The 21,228-nt window shown below is 40.6% G+C and overlaps 2 pseudogenes; one reads left to right on the top strand and one right to left on the bottom strand.

Moving 5' to 3' along the window:
* Positions 1-340: 340 nt before the first annotated feature.
* Positions 341-1,096, bottom strand: LOC129051671 (calponin-2-like; annotated as a pseudogene).
* Positions 1,097-3,107: 2,011 nt separating this feature from the next.
* LOC129051670 (glucoside xylosyltransferase 1-like) lies at positions 3,108-4,336 on the top strand (annotated as a pseudogene).
* The last annotated feature ends 16,892 nt before the right edge of the window (positions 4,337-21,228 follow it).

Raw genomic sequence — 21,228 nt, 5'->3', positions numbered from 1 at the left:
CGGAAACCTTCGGGGACCGGTTCCCTCCATGCCCAGGTCTCGTCTCCCCAGCACAGCTCGGCCCACAGCCTGGACGTGCCAGCGGGGACCCTCACCCTAGGCGCATCGGGATAGGGCCTTGATCTCTTCCCCCACAGCCCGGTGGCTCAGTCCTGCGAAGGAACGAAAGCAAGGGGGAAAAAAGCCCTGCTGCCTGATCCCACGCTGCTACTCACAGACCCTCGGTTGACTGGCAGCACTGAGCAGGTTAAAAAAAAAAAAAGAAAAAAAGACGAAAACACAGAAAAACCCAAACACCCAGACGGGGGAGACCATGTGGGGAGAGAGCGTGCTGGGAGCCTCAGTAGCCGGTCTCCTCTTGGTAGTAAGGGAGATATTGAGGGGCCTCCCCTGGCCCCGGGCAGTCGCCGGCGCCCGAGGGAGCCCCGTGGGCCACTGCTCTCCCAGGCAGTACTTGGGGTCGTGTATCTGTCGGCCCAGGCTGAAGACCTGGCCGCTCTGGTTGGTGCCCAGCGTGTAGCCCATCTTCAGGGACATGGAAGAGTTGTCATACTTGTGATTCCCAGCTTCGTGTCGTAGATGTGCCTCTGGGTCCCGGGAGCCGCTATGCCCACCTGGCTGGCGCACTTGCTTGTACCCATCTGGAGGCTGATGGTCGAGTGGTCCGCGGGGGGCAGGAAGTGGTTCTTGGGGTCGTAGAGATGCCTCCTCGTGCTCTGCCGTACACAGTCATGCCTGACTGGCTGGCGCATTTGTTGGTAATCTGCAGCCCGATGACGCACTGGCCAGCCTTCATGGTGGCGTCGTCGAAGTTCCGCTCCTGCTTCTCCAGGTACTCCTCACTTACGTCCACCCCGTTCTGCAGCCCCTTAGTCTTGGCCTTCCCTGCCAGGGCGAGAAGAGACACCTGCACCTGCGTCACGTTCCCACTCTCAAACAGGTCGTGGCCTCAAATAGGTCCACAGGATTCATGCTGCAGCTGACCATGGCCTTGAGGAGGTTGGAGAGGTTTTCTAGCTGGTACCAGTTCTACAAGGAAGCGGTTGATCTCGGGGACTAAGCCTGGCTGCAGTTTGTTCATGAGTGTGCGTAAAATAATCCCGTACTTCAGGCCCTTCTGGAAGTCGGGCCGATGGAGACGCCGGTGAGTCCCTAGATCCAGCTGCGGAGATCTACCTCCTTCTGGGAGTCATATTTGGACAGGAGCCGGTTCTGGACGACCGCCAAGAGCCTGTAGGAGGGGCCCTTGTTGAACTGCGTGGAGCTTACGGCTGGCTGGCGCCGCGATGGGATGGGACCGAACGGGACCGGGGACTAAGTCTTTTTTCTAGTTTGCAATATTTTGTTTTCACTACACCATTGTTTTTACTACATATCTTTTGTGTATTTAAAAAGTGTATGAAAAACGTTAGACCATCTCCCTTTTTTCCACCTTCCCTTTTACCCTTTACTGCCGTTTACATCCACACATCCACACACACACATGCACACACACATACTGGCCAAAATTAATTTAGATGTATGAATGGGTTATTTGAAGCAAAAAGTCAATCTATATTAGTAAAACTGTCATGCCAGTAGGAATTATAGTTATAATTCTTTTAAGAAGAAAGAACTTCCAGCCAGGCGTGGTGGCTCACGCCTATAATCCCAGCACTTTTGGAGGCCTAAGTGGGCTGCTCACGAGGTCAGGAGTTCAAGACCAGCCTGGCCAAGGTGCTGAAATTTCGTCTCTACTAAAAATACAAAAAAATTAGCTGGGCGTGGTGGCATGCACCTGTAATCCCAGCTATTCAGGAGGCTGAAGCAGAGAATTCCTTAAACCCAGGAGACCGAGGTTGCAGTGAGCCGAGATCGCGCCACTGTACTCCAGCCTGGGTGACAAAGCAAGACTCCGTCTCAAAAAAAAAAAAAAAAGAAAAAAAACCGCCTGTAATCCCAGCACTTTGGAAGGCTGAGGCGGGCGGATCACGAGGTCAGGAGATCAAGACCATCCTGGCTAACACGGTGAAACCCCATCTCTACTAAAAATACAAAAAAAAAAAAAAAAAAAAAAATTAGCCGGGGGTAGTGGCGGGGGCCTGTAGTCCCAGCTACTCGGGAAGCTGAGGCAGGAGAATGGGGTGAATCCGGGAGGCGGAGCTTGCAGTGAGCTGAGATAGCGCCACTGCAGTACGGCCTGGGTGACAGAGCGAGACTCTGTCTCAAAAAAAAAAAAGAAAGAAAAAAGAAAGAGCTTCCTTAATTTTTTTAAGAGACTCTTCTGTATACATTTTATAATTTTGTGGCCACTGAAACAGATATGTTAAATCACAGACACAGTGAATATAATAAGTGGTAGTTTAAAATGTTGAATTTTGACCGGGTGCAGTGATTCACGCCTATACTCCCAGCACTTTGGGAGGCCGATGTTGGTGGATCACTTGAGGTTGGGAGTTCGAGACCAGCCTGGTCAACATGGTGAAACCCCTTCTCTATTAAAAATACAAAAATTAGCCAGGCATGCTGGCACAAATCTGTAATCCCAGCTACTCAGGCGGCTGAGGCAGGAGAATGACTTGAACGCTGGAGGCGGAGGTTGCAGTGAGCCGAGATCGCACCACTGCGCTCCAGCCTGGACAACAGAGCGAGACTCCATCTCAAAAATAAAATAAAATGTTGAATTTTTACAAGTCATTTTTCCTATTTTAATTTTTTAATGCAACCACAGCCTCTAACAAAACAGCCTCCTTAAACTAATTCGCTGATAATGAATTCTTAAGTAAAAGGGGAATTCCACAGAAATATTAAATGTAAAATATTTCTATTTAATATTTAATATAAATATTAATTATATTAAATATAAAATTATATTAAATATAAAAGAGCCTGAAAAACAGATGTGTTCTGTAAAATTGAATTACTTTCTATCCAGTTCCACTGGCTCGCAGTGTTTTATCTTTATATTAAAATATATATAAATGATTGATTGATGAATTTTTTTCTTTTAGACACTGCTGCTGAATCCATGGAGAGAAAAAGGGTAAATTTCCAGAACTATGGTCCCTGTGCTCCAGTTCGCCAGGTGGGCGGGGCGGAGACCGAGACCGAGGAACACTGCTGGGGCGATGCGGCGCTACCCGCACGTGGTGGCGCTGTGTCTGGCCTGCGGCTTCTGCTCGCTCCTTTAGGCCTTCAGCCAGCTCGCCATGTCCCTGGAGGAAGCAGCAGGCGGTGGTGGCGGGAAGCCGCAGGCCTCAGTGGCTTCCTGGCTGGCAGGAGGCGGATGTGGTGCCGTGAGAGGCGCGGGCAGCGCTGGTCCCGCTGCGCATCCTGGTGGGTGGGACAGGTGTAGTCTGAAAATACAGCCTGTTGAGAAAATGCATCTGGCTGTAGTTGCCTGTGGTGAAAGACTGGAAGAAACTATGACTATGTTGAAGTCAGCTGTCATTTTCAGGATCAAAGCTCTTCAATTCCAGGTTTTTGCTGAAGATCAGCTACATCATAGCTTTAAAGGAAGGCTAGACAGGGGTCATTTCTCCAAATATTTAATTATACAATATACCCCATGACCTTTCCAAGTGAGAATGCAGCAGTGGAAAATCTCTTTAAACCGTGTAGCTCGCAGAGATTGTTCTTGCTGTTATTCCTGAAAGAAGTTGACTCCCACACTGATAGCCTTTTTTACGACAAGTTGATCATATTTGTTCTTTACTAAAGAAATTTAATTCCACATAAATTGCTGCTGTGGCCTCAGAACACAGGGAACCTCAAATAAGATGGTATAGTTGCTTCGCTAGGCAACCATACTGTGGAAAAACTGGAGTAAACCCTGGAGTTACGTTGAGGAATATGACTCGAATGAGAAGGAAGTATTTCAAGAATGATATGACAACTGTGTGACTACAATGAGGAGATATACTTATGACATGGCTTAAAAAATACGAACTAAACATCACATGGGCGATATCATGTTTGGATATCATGTTTTTTCGTCATCCAGAAAGCATTTTTGTCTTTCTGTATCAATGGAATTATTGTCCAGATCATTGTCTATATGGAAGCAGTTGCCAAGAAGCAGAAGAAGGAATCTTTATTTTTCACGGGAACAGAGGTGTTTACCATGATGATAAGCAACCACCATTTAGAGCTGTTTATGAAGCACTGAGAAATTGTTCTTTTAAGATTTCATTCCCTAATAAAACCTTTAGAACTGGAACTACAAAAAACAGTGCATACATACCATGGAAAAATTTACAAAATATTTATCAAACAACTAGCAAAAAGCATAAGAGATCGTTATGCCAGATCACCAAAGGAAAGGTGATTCTTGGTGCCTGCTACATCAAATGGATGAAAACAACAAAGCATTGGAGGATAAGTGTGAAGGAATCATCTTGGGTGAAGTATTAAGGAAGGAATTACTCATCTCCAGAATATTTTTTTTTTCCTAAAGATGTTAAATGAACAGTATTTTCAGGTAATGAAGAGTAAGTTAAAATCTTGGGTTCCAACAAAGAAACATTTTTGGCCTCTGATGTTTTGTAATGTTACTATCATTCTAGTATTGATGAAAATATTATTGAATGGTTTTAGCCTACAAAATTCTGTTGACTCATACTCTCAAGTGAGAGTGCTGGGGCTGTGAAGATGAAGATAATGTACCTGAAGCACAGTGCAAACACTCAGACTGTTAGTAGAGTGATAATTTTATGTCAGCACTAACCTCACTTTAAATGTGTGAGAAAAAAGTTTGTTTACAGGAGCAGAAACAGTTCTGTTTCTAAAGAAATGTAACTGATGTAACCATGGATGATCTATGTCTGCCTTTATACATTTCATCTCTGTTTTAAAATATTTTTATGACAATCATGTTTAAAATTGTTTTTAGATTATAAGTAAGCTGCATGTTAAAAATTGAGCTGTATAAGAAAGAGGAAATACAGTGAAAACTTTGGGGTTTTAATCTGTGCACGTGTGAGAGAGTGAGAAATGAAGTGTTTTCATTGTGTATGCATTAAACTGTCTTGCCAAAACTCAGATCTAAGATTGTTAAGCAGATATTTGTGACTTTTTAAAATCATTTTAAATGAAAAATTTCAGCTTTACTGGGCATTCTGGAAGCAAAATATATTATGCTGATGATAAAGTGAGAACCTTAACAGTACACTCATTTGATGGTGGAAAATGTGATGGACCAAAATGCAGAAGCTATATATGTCCCGTGAGTAGTAATTTTAGTTACGATGGAGTAGAAAAATGTGGTGTATTTAAACTTTTCTTCTACCTCATAATGGCTTTGCAAGATACTTTTAAAGAAGCAAACTTCTAGAGCCTTACTTTAAGAAAGTTAAACAACTTTGGTGAATGATTTGGATTAAGATTGTTACATCCAGCTATAGAAAATGTGGTTTTAATTGGGTTGATATGAGTGAGTATCTTCCTTTTTTGAATATCACTTAAAAGTTAATTTTTTAAGTCTTGAAGATGAGAAGAATATTACTTATCTAATATAATTATGTTAATAGTTATCTAATTTATAGTTATCTAATATAACTGTAAATTCTGAACACTTAGTATGGACTGTGCTGGGGCAGATATCTTCAACTGCTATATGATTATCTTCTTTTTCTTCCTGATATTTTAATGCTCAAGTAGAAAATGGAAAATCATGAAGGGAAAATATCACCTGCGAAAACCGTGGCAGTTAGCTTTGTGAAGACACCGTGGCCTCTGTGGAGACATAGGATATGCAGAAAGAGATGGTGAGTACAGTTGTTCTGTCTTCTGCAGTTCAGTCAGGGACACATCGAGAGAGGAAAGTTTAAGCAAGGTACATTAGAAGTTGATAAGCAGCCCAGCATTCTTAGAACAGATGGGTTTAGAGAATACAAATTGTAGTTCCTTGGCAGAATGCCATAGTGGATATGAGAAACTGTGAACTGTGTTGAAATTGAGCTTACTGAGCAGAAAACGAGAATACTAAAAATTTGAAGTTCAGAGGATATGCATTAGATTATTTCGAATGGTCCCCAAATATGATCATTGCCTGCCTGGCTATATAAGACTCCTGTTGGGAGCTTGAGAATAGATTCCTGAGCTTAGCCCTTTGGAGACTCTGGTATGCTGTGTCTTAGATGGAGTCTGCAAAAAAAATTTAAAGAAGATACTTAAAAATTATACAAAACTAGAATAGTGCTTTGGTACTATCGGATTACTTTGGAGGCTATTCCCACTTAGATTCTTCATATAGAAGACGTGGACAGAGAGACATGCAGTTCAATCAGTCAGTGCCAACTGTTGGGGGAAACGTCCGTAGTCTGCAGATTCCCACAGAGAGGATAGCACTTCCACTCCTTTCCCATGAGGGAAAATAAAGGAGAAAAGCTTTCAGCCTCTCACCATAAACTCATTCAATCCCCTTGGGAAGAGAAATGACTTACCTGAGGAATGTGCTTGGAAGTAGTTGTGCTGGTGAAACTCAGCCTCTGTGGGTTTCTCTCTCTTTCAGAGTCAGCTCTCTTCAGGATGCACATTTATTTCTCCCTTTGGAGGAGGCCTCAGTCCACCTCAGCCAAGGACTGAAGGGCACATCTGGCTAATTCAGGACTGGGGTATTGGGAAGTCCCCTTGGCCCCAGATCTATGACATGTTCTCGAGTCCTGAGACCTGCTGACTCTGGTGCCTCATTTCCCAGTTAGGTCATATCTTGGGGTTATTTGTGTTCCCCAGCTCTAACAGGAAGGTTCCCAAGCACTTATTTCTTCTTAACCAGTTTCTGAAGGTAGAATGTTGGTTGAAGAGTGCTCTTTTCTTCCTGCTACCATTAATTGGGTGTTTGTTTTGTGTCAGGCACTGTTCAGTATTTTACATTTCTTAGCTGGTTTGATCTTTACAGCAACTTTATATGACAGACATTCTTCCCCCATTTTTCAGGCTAGAAATCTGAGGCCCAGGGTCCCACAATGGCCGTGTGGTGACACTAGGCTTTGAGCACAGATGGTTGACTTCAAAAGTCTATGTTCCTAACCATTATGCCACTCTGTGTTGTGACAGCACCAAACATTTTTCATTCATATATATTTTTTAACTGATCATGTTTTTGTGTGATTTCTTTCAGAAAGGCTTTTACATCAAATAATGATAATGATAATAATAATGAACACATGTTGAGCACTTACCATGTCTCAAGCACTGCTCTAGAGCTTTCCATGAAAGAACCCCTCTAATTTTCAGAACAATCCTGTGATTGTTTTCACCAGTAAAGAAACTAAGCACAGCAGATCCACAGTCATGCTGTAGGATGCTGTGTGGAATGGCTCCCGGGACACTGGGAAAGCTCTTCTGCACCCCAGTATCCTCTTTACTGGTTCATTAATGTCTGATATTCCTGCATGAGAAAACACAGCATAGAGAGAAAGCTTAATATGTCTATACACACACTGAGAGAGAAGGCATTGACATAACATCTCATTATAGGTATTAGAAATGCAGTCTCAAGAGCAGGTTCTCGTGGGGTGACAGGCAGGGTATTCTAGGGGAAGGAATACCCCAAGAAAGGTAGCATTACAAAGGAAGAGGAGAAAGAAAGATGTAAATGAGGAGACACTGATTTTCTTTCATTGCAAATTTTCCTAAGGCTGGCCCCTTTTCTATTACATTCTTACCCATTAACTCATACTTTCCCTAGAGCTCCTGTAAGCAAGAACTATTGAGAAACTAGCCCATCTGAAAGTATATTTCCTGCTGTTTATCTGCTTCCAGAACTGGCTGAAGTTTACTTTTTGCTACTTCAGAGAGCTAGCTTCTTCTTGCCTTCTTCCAATGGGGTCTATTTAATCTCCTGTCATGTGGGAAATTATGTTCAAAATCTCCATGATCCTCTGTCCATAGTAAGTTATGCACGTAGTGACAAGTATGTGCCACAAGGTCTTGAGATTATATCCGCAATGTGTTGCTGCTGGCTGTTGATCAAGATAGGCTGGAAGAAAAGCATTATTTTCAGGTGTGAAAAACCATCCCCTTTATCAAATAATTCTTCCTGCACTTTTCCCAAGACATTGTAGCCTATTTAAACTTGGGAGGTGAAGTTTGTAGCATTTTTTATGACTGAAAACGTAGTTCACACAATCATGATGCTCTATTAGGTGTTACCATTAAATAATATTAAAATACACACAATGTGGCTGGTCTTTTGTAAGCTACATGGCATGTTTACTTCTTTGTCTGGTTTCTTAATTGCATTTCTTCGTCTTTCCGAATACCAGTGTCACTGTCACCCACCATATTTTCTGTTTTGAGTACATAGTTTACATTTTACTTTGCCCAATGACAGAATATGAAACACTCTTATCTGAGTGTTTCATAGTATGCTGTAGTTTGAATTCTTGGCTGTTGGTTTCCCAGAGTCCCAGCTCCTGCCACTGCATTCTGCCTTTGTAAATGGAGAATGATGGCTCTAGAAAAAATTCACCTAAGAATCTCATGATAGTGGAGAAGGAGGACCGTGGAAATGCTAAAGCCTCCCACTCGGCCTCTGTAAATCATGCAGAGGATCAGGAAAATGATTGAAAGTAACGTATCCCAAACAAAGAAGCCAGCTGTACAATTAAAGACCTGTGTCTGGCTGTTGAAAAAAAGAAAAAAAAAAAAAAACAATGGAAAGAATAACCTTGCTATTCATCTTGTTCAAAAAACTGGAGCAGATTGAGTCATCTAGAACCAGTTTCAGACGAAATGTTAAATACTGATGGGGCATATTCAAGGTCTTTAGGATTTTTTATGAGAGGAGGGGGTAACATAAAAAAGCAATAATAAAAGATAAATTTGAGTGCAGGAAAAATACACATAATCCATGAAACAAACACCTGTTTTTGCATGTTTATCATCTTTGTCCCTATGTAGAACTATGTTTTCTTTCATAGTTGCAGTCATAGAATATATTCTATTCTCTAAGCTTTTATCCTTTAACATTATAGGAGAACATTGTTCCATGTTACCACATAGCCAAGTGTTTCAAAACTTGTTTAATAAATTCTGTGTTGTTGTTTTCACAGGGAGAAACATGCACATATATATTACTTGTTTTTTTTTCTGTTGAAATATACTCTTGGAATAATTTTTTTCAGTGAGGTTTTTGTTCCAAAAAGTACAAACATTTTGGTGATATTTAGTAAGTTGTATTGCTTTCCAAAGAAGTGATAGAAATTATACTTGCCACCCCAACAGTGAAAGAGAAGTCATTTAATTTCAGTGTAACAGGGGATGCTACTGTTGCTATTATATTTTCTATTACAGTGAAAACCTTTAAAGATTTAAACCAAGCTGGATTGTCCTTCAGGAGCTGCTGCTAAATCAACACCTTGATATCTTTGTTCTTGGAGAAAAATGAGCTAAGGAGGAAGACCATCTAAAAAAACCCATTAGACAGTTTGTGCTCACTGGAGTAGTCTCTACTGGGCAAAAGGCTTTTAGAATGGCTTGTGGATCTTCTGGCAAGTGGCAAACCATGCAAATGCTACATCAGGCCCAGAAGACAGGTGCAGCCCTGTCAGGGTCAAAGAGGAACACCAGTGGCAGAAGAGCTAAGAGTGAATGAAAACTGAATTATCTTTACTTCTAGGACTTGTCTATTGAGAAACAGCAGCTACCCACTCCAGCCTGGGCAACAGAAAGCCTGTCCTGGAAAAATTTCAGATCAAAAACAGAACCCCAATAGCATCCAAGTTTGCTGATAAGCACGTTCTGCAAATGCATTAAAAAGATCAGCAGCAGCTTCAACGTTGCTTTTCTTAAACAGTAACCCTCTAAAACAATGCACACAGCTTACTGATAATGAACACGAAAATTACCAAGAGATTGGTGGAGTAAATCTCTTAAATCTCTTTTCATTTTTTTCTTCTTCTCCAAATTTTGATGTGACATGGCTAATTTGAATGTGTCTCTTTCTAGATTCTACAGATAGCCTTAGGGCCCCACAAGGCATTTTCGGGGGTTGAAATAATAGCAGTTTCTTTTTTTTTTTTTTTTTTTTTTGCAGGAAGATTTATTGCAAAGAGCAAAAGAACAAAGCTTCCACAGTGTGGAAGGGAACCTGAGCGGGTTGCCCAATAACAGCAGTTTCTAACTTACGGGAACCTCTAAAAATTATTGTTATAATCATGACTTATTTTATTGAATCCATGAGGCTTATGAGGTCTTAAGAAACTCAGGTTGGGCCGGGCATGGTGGCTCATGCCTGTAATCCCAGCACTTTGGGAGGCTGAGCTGGGCGGATCACTTGAGGTCAGGAATTCAAGATCAGCCTGGTCAACATGATGAAACCCTGTCTCTACAAAAAATACAAAAATTATCCGGGTGTGGTGGTGGGCCCCTGTAATCCTATCTACTCAGGAGGCTGAGGCAGGAGAATCGCTTGAACCTGGGAGGTGGAAGTTGCAGTGAGCCGAGATTGCACCGGTGTAAGTGATGGCCTGGGCAACAGACAGAGAGAAAAAAAAAAAGAAACTCAGGTTGTACCCACTAGTTGCAGAGTGATTTTATTTTTATTTATTTATTTTGAGATGGAGTCTTGCTCTGTCACCCAGGCTGGAGTGGAGTGGCAGGATCTTGGCTCACTGCAACCTCTGCCTCCTGGGTTCAAGCGATTCTCCTGCCTCAGCCTCCTGAGTACCTGGGATTACAGGCACCCACCACCATGCCCGGCTAATTTTTTGTGTTTTTAGTAGAGATGGGGTTTCATCATGTTGGCCAGGCTGGTCTCAAATTCTTGACCTCAGGTTATCCACTCGCCTCGGCCTTCTAAAGTGCTGGGATTACAGGCTTGAGCCACCATGCCCAGCAGTGATTTTATATTTAAACGTGTGTTTTATAATTGCCTCATTTTCTGGTAACAGGGTCCCCAAGAAGGAAGTAGTTTATTGCCATTTTTCAATAGGAAAGCAGAAATACAGGAGGACAAATGACTTACCTTTGGTCATTCAGTCTGTAAGTGAGAACTGAGAGCGGGATCTCAGGTCCTCCGACCTTCAGCCCTGTGTTCTCTCTTTCACTTAGCTTTCCAGTTTCTTTAAGCCAAGTAATGGAAGTGATTTGAAAGCTGCATTCTCAGCCTATTAGAAAGTGGTTCACCAGAGGTGTTTCTTCACCACTCTCATTCTTTAACGTCACCTGACACCAAAGACCTCATGATGGGAAATACTGAATGTGGGTTTGGCCAGTCTGCTGACACCATTGTGTCATGCATCCCCAAATTATGCAAGCTCATCCCTCTGATCAGAAGCATTTGTGAGGTGGAAGGTGGGACCTTAATGGATATCCCTAATGTCCCCCATGCACTGAGGTATGGTTGGCCAATGATCCTCATTGACATTTGGGGATTGTGTGTAGGATTATGAGCATCCATTGTGAGTGCTGAGACCTGAGACAATGCACCAAGTCAGGCTGAAGTGTGTTGCATCAGCACCTTGACAACACAGTCTATTCTCATGTGTTCAAGGCCTGAGCCACCACTGCCATCAAGCTGACTCCAAGTGGCTGCATTTTCAGCAAGAGGGAAATGGAAGTCACCTATCTGCTTCTTGACTGTGTTCTGCTGGGCTTCCTGATAAAAGATGTTTATTTAGAGAGAAAGAGACAGGAGAGTGAGGTGGTACACAACCTGCTATCCCCAGATTTTGCACAGGTTTCAGAGTTAGGATCTTCTCTGAAGGCTCTGAAACCTGGGACAGTCCTTACCATGACTGAAACCTGGAGAGGAGATGTGGACAGAGGATCATTTTTGTGTTGAGTCACTAGGTGACCCTCTTCTCTTCTTTATAACAGTGTGTGTTGTGCCTGGGCCCTTGTTAAGCCATCTTTGTGTTGTCTCTGGCTGTGACTAGCACAACATGTGTTCTCCTCCCACTTTCAGCCTGGAAGATCCAACTTCTGAGCCCTGAGTGACAAATCAGCTTTGTAACGGGAAGCTGACACCAGGCTGTCTTCAAGGGCTATGACTGGGTAGTTGCAGAGAGCCCTGGTCTCAGAAGTGTTGTGCACATGGTTTACAATGCTCTGCTGTTGCATCTTGAAATGCTTAATTTTTGAACAAGGAGCCCTGTATTTTCATTTTTCACTGGGCCCTACAAACTATGTAGCTCATCCTGCCAACATCATTGGCATCCCTGAGTGTGAGAGTTCAGAAGAAACTCAGAGGCTATTGTCTGATTCAGTCCTTGCAGCTTACAAAAAGAAATGTGGGAGCAGGCACTGCGTGACTAGTGTGAGGTTACTCAGGAAGTTAGAGGCAGAGCTGCAGTCAGGGTCACCTCTCTTTACTGCTAGCTGTGTGCTCTTTCTACTGCATTCTCAGCATAAAACATCTCCCAATCCAGGAACAAGGTCTACCTCATAGGTGGGCACAGCAGCGTGATCACTCTCTCAGTCATCTGTACTCCTCCTTTGCTTTGACCGAAGAGACAGGAAGGGACCTTTTGCCCCACATAAAACACCTCTCAAAGGCTTGACAACAATAATAGATAATAGAGAGCATTGGCCTAAGACCAATGTTTTGACCATGATGTCAAAACAATATTTTGTTTCAGCAAAGAAAAGCTATGTCCCAAGTGGATTGTTATTACTAAAAATCAGACTAGTGGTACTTGCAAATGACTTGGTTTCATACTCACACCTGGACAACTATGCACACTGAGTATAACTGACCTTATGGGAACATCGTTCTCACTAAGATTATGATGTGCTTTCTTGTGTGGGAACTGTACATAATATTGTGTGTACCCTAGGGAGGATGTCCTGCCTGTGATGTTGTCTGTCAGGGAAGAAGAGTGGTTGAGAACTGAGGACATATTAAACATTTACTCCCGGATTTTTCAAGATTTCTGTTAAGCCAGATCAGAAGAAAGCCATCTATTTGGATTGCATCACTCTAACCACTTAAATTGAATTGCCTACACAGAATTATAATTTCACAGTATGTCCAGATTACTTACTGAGAGCCAATTTGAGACACCAACAGGACTAGTAAAACATCTTTGCACTGTGGGTTGCATTGCTATCAAAGACCTTGTGCATTATGTCATTCAAGAACCTTTATATTAAGATTCTTATGGCAAATCCTTCCCAAAGTTTAACCCTATGATACAGGGTTTTTTTCTCCAGGTAACATAGTGGAAAATTGGGAACTGTTTAAACCAATGCATTGATTTCATTGATTGTTTTGGTTGCCAAGAAGTATGGATGCTCAGAATAGGTTTTCTTGTTTTCAACTGCTAATTCCTTTATTTAAATTGTAATAAATGTTTCCCTTTGCTTCTTTGCTTTTTCTAAGAAATTTAATGCATTTAATAATAAATTATAAATTATCAATAGATCAATTAGCATAGAATAGTTTGGAATAATTCTTAAAGATCTCCCATTGAAAGACCCCAGTACCTTAGGGTTCACAGCTGAGGGTTAACTGAACTTTAACAAATTCTGATTTTATTTAAAATAATCAAAGCCTAGAAAAAAAATTCCTGCACATCATATGGGGCACATAATAACAACAACAAAAAAAAGAAACAAAGAGGGGTGGCTTTCTTCCATTAATTTTATGGTGTAATATCAAAGCTTACTGGTTAATATATTTCATCTAATGTAGGATGTCAATGTTTAGAAATCAGACATTATTTCATGTACCATTATAGATATACTGCCAATTAAACCGTGACTTCCTTAACAAAAGCAAAAAAAGGAATCGTAAAGATATTAAAACATGTAAAGAAGAATATAACACTATACTCAATTAACATGTTAATATTTTATTGTATTGGTTTTCAGTAATTATTTTCAATAAAATAAAGCATTATTAGCTAATGTTCCACCCCTACCACCCCAATCTCATTCTCCTTCTAGGTCCCCAGGGCCAATTGCTAAAATGAATTTGTTGTATATTTTAAAGTCAATTTTCTATACTTTTGCACATAAATATGTGCACTCATAAAAAGTATTTTTGTGCTGAGAAGGTAAAATAAGCCCTTCAAAGTTGTTGATGTTCGGATTCCAGTTGGCGAAAGTCTTACACATATGGCATTAAATATTTTCAGTATAAATATGCACATTCCACAAGTTCAGCAGTTCTGTAATATACATCCAGAGTCTGCCCTGAGGGGTGCTTACAATCTTAGCATAAACTCTCACTCACCCCTTTTAGGGAATAAAACTTACATCTATGTAATGATCAGTCAAGTTACAAGGGTGTACTCTAAGAACATTCATTCATGTATTCAACAAATCTTTATTGAGCACCTGCACATTTCATGCCAGGGAGGTGACCTGTGTTCTCCCCACACAAAAGGAGAAAGAGTGGTGGCATCGGCAGGAAACTGCAGTGGAAAGGAAGAGCTGACTTTGGCAGGAAAAAGAACGATATTACTTTGAATTATCAACTCTGATGTGACATCTTGATGAAAAGTGCCATATCCAAACCACATTGCAGATTCTCAAAGGACAGTACCAAAGTTGAATAAAAACTATGATGATGATGCTAATTTAAAAAATATCAATTGAAAGTCCCAGAAGTTTTACTTTAACATGTTGATTTTTGTCCCATGGAAAGGCATATTATTTGGTGGAAAATATAACCCCAAATGTTATTATGCATTGCTCTTTAAGATATTAACAAGTTTTATGTATAACCCAAATATCTTAACATTTTAAAATTAAATGGTCTATAAATACCTAGCTCCTCAAATATTGTTTGAACTGGTCTTAATATCTAATTGTTTCCCCACCTAACTAATGAGTTGAACAAAATCCTTGCCATATATTCATATTATATTTGCATCAGTGTCCTAATTATATCTTTTGAAATTATACTTTAGCAATAAGAATAAAAGTCATAATCAAAATGTTAGCACTTAGCATGGGAATGATTCTATCAGTCAGGGTTTAGTCAAGAAAAACTGGTTGCTCTAGATAATCCAAATTAAAAAGGTTTAATGCAGATGTCAAGAAGCCTATACAACCATTGGAAGACTGGGGGAAGCTGAGGTCAACGAAGCCACGGTAGACAACCTCAGCCTCAGCTCCCAGCTGAACAGTTTCCTGTTCATTGTCCATTGTCCTTGAACTTCTAGATATTTCTCTTCAACCATCACAGTCTGCAGTGATGAAGGGAGTGGCTTTCTGGTGGAGCCTCTTAGAATCTCATGGCTGTCCACATTTCTGCCTCTAACCCCCTCTAGCCTTTCATTCGTTTCGGCCTTCCAAATCTTCAGCAAGGGAAGGGACTTCTTGGTAAACCAACCTGTAAGCATATGGGAAGGGCATTCTGCAAATGTAGCTCCCAACTTTTCTGAAAGAGAGAGGAACCCTTAGAAGGGAGAGTTGGTGATGCCAAAATGGCGATAAATAACCCAGGACTGCAGCTCAGCTCTGCAACTAATTCCATAGGGCACTCACTTACTTCAGGAAGGGTGCATTTACTCAGTAAGACAGATTAAAGGATCACTGGGTTCATATGGACTCAGACAAAAGTGGGCTAAGTGATCTTAAAACAGATTTGACCAAGCTGAGAAATACCAAAGACTTATGAATTTTCAATCAGAAAACACAGCATGGAATAGCAGGAAGAGTACCAGACTGGAAGCCAGAGAACCTGGAATCCAGCTCAGCCTATTCTGAACTTGCTAGCTGGGGAAGCCCTCAGGGCGGTCACTTCACCTCTCTGTAATTCAAGTTTTCTCTTCTGTGAAACAAGGAAAATAGTATCTGTCATGCCTCAGATAATCACCACAAGGTTAACGTATGTGGAAATATTTTAAAGTGTACAAACACCATATCAACATTAAAGTCTCCATATGAACATGAAGACCTAAGGTTTTCTTGGTTTAGTCTGAAGAAGCTTCCAACACAAGGCTGGATTAGGAAAGATGAAAATGAAATAAAAGTTGGACTGGGGCTGGGCGCAGTGGCTCAAGCCTGTAATCCCAGCACTTTGGGAGGCCAAGGCGGGCGGATCATGAGGTCAAGAGATTGAGACAAGCCTGGCCAACATGGTGAAACCCCGTCTCTACTAAAAATACAAAAATTAGCTGGGCATGGTGGCAAGTGCCTGTAATCCCAGCTACTCTGGAGACTGAGGTAGGAGAATCACTTGAACCCGGGAGGCGGAGGTTGCAGTGAGCCAAGATCACACCATTGCACTCCAGCCTCTGCAACAAGAGTAAAACTCCATCTCAAAAAAAAAGTTGGACTGGGAGCCTTACAGAGTTCACACATGTTTGTAACATTCTTCAGATGTCGTGTGCACAAATTGGAGTTATTAGTCCAATATTTATAAAGAAAAATCATATTTTGAATGTAGCCAAATAACTTCCTAATTAAAATGATATGATCCTTAGAAGGTTTTTGGGGAGGAGGTAATGGAGAGAGGATCAGAATTAGGCGGATCAAAGTAGAATGCACATACTTGAAAATAAATATAATATTTGGCCAAAGAAAAATAAAAGCTCTACCTAATCAGTCTGCAGAAATGCCTAGAAAATAAACCATCTTCTAAATATATCAGCGATTTTAAAGAGGATAAAGTATGAGGAAGGGGGGAGTTGTCTATGAGAAAAAGTATGTAATTTTACAACATTTTATATTTATTCAAAGGGAGCATGGGTTAAAACCACCATGATAATTAGGTCATCAAACCATCAACAATAGACTAATATTCCCTCAAAATTCCTATGTTGAAATTCTAACTCCCAATATGATGGCATTAGGAGATGGAGCCTTTCATAAGTGATTAGTGATTCATGAATTAGTGAATGAGATTAGTGCTCTTATCAAAGACATGCAACAGATCCACTGCAAGAGAAATCAATTGCAGGAGAAGACACAGCGAGAAGACAGCCATTGTCTGTGAACCAGGAAATGGCCTCACCAGATACCGATTCTGACAGTGACTTAATCTCAGCTTTCCAAGCCTCTAGTACTGAAGAAATAAATTTGTGTTGTTTATAACCTACCCAGTTTATGGTATTTTTGTAACAAAAATTTCTGTAACAGCCTAAATGGACTAAGAAACCATCTGTAAGTAGAACAGTCATCCTAAAGTAGTTGCAACACAACAAAAACAAGGGGAAGACTTAATTGAAAAATTAAATTAATTAAACTAATTAAATTAATTAAAAACCAGGTGAATTTAGTAATGGGAAATGATTAGTAATGATTAGTAATGGGAAATGATTCTGCGAGGGACTTTTAGCATTCTCACCCTCCATAAGCATGCCAGAAAAATCTAGCACATTATTCCCTGGGTAGGACAGATTTGGGAGAATGCATGCCACCTTATCAGCAATCTGTCCCTCCCTGGGAGACTGATGCTTCTCAATGCACAACTCAATTCAAAGCAGCAATGTACTCTGAAATTTCACCTCTTTCTTTCTTTCTTTTCTTTCTTTCTTTCTTCCTTCCTTTCTTTTTCTTTCTTTCTTTTTCTTTCTTTCTTTCTTTCTTTTTCTTTCTTTCCTTCTTTTTCTTTCTTTCTTTCTTCCTTTCTTTCCTTTCTTTCTCTCTTTCTTTCCTTTCTTTCTCTTTCTTTATTTCTCTCCTTCCTTCCTTCCTCCCTCCCTCTCTTTCTTTCTTTTCTCTTTCTCTTTTTTCTTTCTTGTTTTCCTTCCTTCCTTCTTTCCTTCCTTCCTTCCTTCCTTCCTTCCTTCCTTCCTTCCTTCCTTCTCTTTTTCTTCTTCCTGAGACAGATTCTCACTCTGTTGTCCAGGCTGGAGTGCAGTGGCATGATTATAGCTCACTGCAGCCTTGAACTCCTGGCCTCAAACTATCCTCCCACCTCTGCCTCCTGAGTAGCTGGGTCTACAGGCATCCACCACCATGCCTGGTTAATTTTTTAAAGTTTTTGTAGAGATAGGGTCTCACTTTCTTGCCCAGGTTGGTCTTGAACTCTTGGCCTCAAGTGATCTTCCCACCTCAGCCTCTCAAAGTGTTGGGATTATAGGTATGAGCCACCATGCTCAACCCAGAAAGTATTTTTATGTAAAAATAAATTATGCAATGGCATTTTATGAACTTCAAAGAAAAATACTTTCTTTGTGTTGCTATCATATCTGAGAATAAAAATGATTAATTTTCTAAATAAAATGTATTCTGTTATTTTACAACTTTTCTCAAAATGGAAGGATTTAAATTGTGATTAAAAGTAGTAGGTAGAGTGTACGCCTATGTTCATAGCAGCATTACTTACAATAGTCAAGATTAGAAACCACCCAAGTGTTCATCTACAGATGAATGGAAACAAAATATATATATATATATATATATATATATATATATATATGAATATTATTCAGCCTTAAATGGGAATGAAACGCTGACACAATACTACAACGTGGATGCATCTTGCAGACATGCTAAGTGAAATAAGCAAGCCACAAAAAGACAAATACTATGAATCCACTTATGTGAAGTGTCTAAAGTAATAAAATGCATAGAAATGGAAAGTAGAATTATGGTTGCCAGGAGCTGAGGAGAGGAGAAAATGAGGAGCTGTTTAATGGGGATAGAGTTTCAGTTGTGACAGATGGAAAAGTTCTGGACATTGATTACACAACAATGTAATTCACTTAACACTATTGAACTGCACACTTAAAAATGGTTAAGATGGTAAATTTTATGTTATGTGTATTTTGCCACTATTTAAAAAATTAGTTGAAAAATAGCAGGCCAAAATTTGTTTCTAACTGTGGCTTCCCACCGCCATTTAGGGGGAGTTTTGTTGTGAAATTTTAGGCGATTTACTTTGTCAAATTTTACTGAGTCATGGGTTTGTTTTCCCATGGAAAAATTACTAAAATAAGGGCACATGGAAATACATAACACTTAAGTCACTTCCAGGGGAGGTATTGCAAAGGTGTGTCCGTAAGACTTTTGACTTTGATTGGATAAAAGCTAGGCTCCCTTTTCTTCCTTCTCACTCCAGCCCATCTCCCAGGGCCAGCCCGTTCCTCAAAAGAGTGAAAAACATAGGAAAATTACTGCCTTAACTATCCTGATCTTCATTTTTTTTCCTGTGTAGAATGAAGACGTTAATAAACAATGCCTTTCTTGTTAGAAATGTAAAGGTCAAATGTAAAGAAATGTGAAATCCTAAGTCCTGCATGCCTTCTACCACTGGTCTAGTCACGTGTGCCAGCTGAACATTCCCTGGGCTGCAATTAATGTGACTGATGATTTTATCCCTGGTTTTCCCAGGGAGAAATCTAGACACAGAAATCCTGAAAAATGCCTCTGTGGAAAGGTGGATCCAAAGTGAGTCTTCTAAGGGAAGCTGCAGAATGTTTCTCCCTCAGCCTATAGTTTGACAGAATGATAAGATATCAAGATGAAACTCTGAAAACCTGAGGATTTTTCATGGTTTTCATTATTCTATTGAAGACCTAAAAAAGAAAAGTTGCTGATAAATATATTTTTAGAAATTGCTTTAGTATGATTTTTATTAATTTAAATTAACATTTATTTAATTAACTACATAAAATATGTGTATAAAAGAGGCAAAAGATTATTCTTGCTCTCAGCCAGACAGTTGCTGATAAGGTAGTTTCGACAGGAATCTCATAGAATAAGAGGGCCCTCACTCAACAACCATCAATATGGTTGGAATGTGGTATTTGCTCTTCCTGGAAACAATGCTTCCCACTTATACAGTTCATATTCCATGTGGTGTTAATACATAGACCTCATCCAACTATCTCTCTGTGGAATCTGAGTTCCTACTCAAGTCAATATCCTGTAATATGCTAAACAAAACACCTCCTGTATTAGTTTCCTGAGGCCACTGTAACAAAGTACCACAAACTGGGTGGCTTAAACAACAAGAATGTATTCTCTCACTGTTGTGAAGGTCAGAAGTCCAAAATCAAGGTGTTAGCAGGAACACCCTTCCTTGGAAGGCTGCAATCCTTTCTTGCCTCTTTCAGCTTCTTGTGGGCCTTTGCATTTCTTGGTCTGTGGCAGGATAACTCCAATCTCTGCTAGAGTTTACAAATGGCCTTATCCCCTGTGTCTGTATTTTTCCCTCTCCTCATACAGACATCAGTCATTACATTAGATTTTTGTATGCACTGTAAATCCAGGATGGTTTTATCCCAGAATCCTTTTTATATCCCAAATATATCTACAAAGATTCTCTTTTCAAATAAGGTCATATTCTGATATTCCAGGTTGGAATGCTCTGAATGTTTGTGTACCCCCAAAATTCATATGTTCAAACTTTTTTTTTTTTTTTGAGACAGAGTCTTGCTCTGTTACCCAGGCTGGAGTGCAGTGGCACCATCTCAGCTCACTGCAACCTCCGCCTCCTGGGTTCAAGTGGTTCTCCTGCCTCAGCCTCCCTAGTAGCTGGGATTACAGGTGTGTGCCACCACGCCCAGTACTTTTAGTAGAGACAGGGTTTCACTATGTTGGCCAGGCTGGTCTCGAACTCCTGACCTCAGGTCATCCACCCACCTCAGCCTCCCAAAGTGCTGGGATTACAGTCATGAGCCACCATGCCCAGCCCATATGTTCAAACTTAATCCTCAATATGAGAGTGTTAAGAGATGTGGCTTTTTTGGCGGGGGGGTGGGGTGATTAAGCTATGAACACAGATTCCTCATGAATTGGATTAATACCCTATAAAAGAGGCTTCAGGGACCTTGGTCAACCTTTCTGCCATGTGAGGACGCAGCAAAAAGGCACCATCTATGAAGCAGTGAGTAAACCCCCACCAAACACTGAATAGGCAGTCATCTTGATTTTGCACTTCCCAGCTTCCAGAACTATAAGCAGTAAATTTTCTTTTCTTTATAAATTACCTAGTCTATGGTATTTTTGTTATAGCAGCTCAAACGAACTAAGACACAGATGCGTATACATTTAGGGAAGAATTATTCAACCCACTATACCTCTTTCCCTTTCACTAATTCCTATTTGATTAATAGTGCCTGTGGTTAATTTAGTGACAACAATATCTATGGTCAACATGTGAGATTCTCAGAAAAGGAAATGTAGCCATCAGCAGCCAACAGAAAGTGGGAGGCAATGGAAATCCTACCTCATTCCCCATGTTAGAGAAAAAAAAATCAATACATGAAGACATGAAATAACGCTTTGTGGGTCTGTTTGCCTGTAGCTTCTGTATATGTCAATCTTTTATGCTCAGCTTTCTTCATATCTTATTTTTTAATTTTAGTATAAAAATAAATGCTTTATTGCCTTCAATTTACC

Source organism: Pongo abelii, chromosome 17 (genome assembly GCF_028885655.2).
Source record: "Pongo abelii isolate AG06213 chromosome 17, NHGRI_mPonAbe1-v2.0_pri, whole genome shotgun sequence".
NCBI lineage: Eukaryota > Metazoa > Chordata > Mammalia > Primates > Hominidae > Pongo > Pongo abelii.
This window is presented reverse-complemented; position numbering and strand designations above follow the sequence as displayed.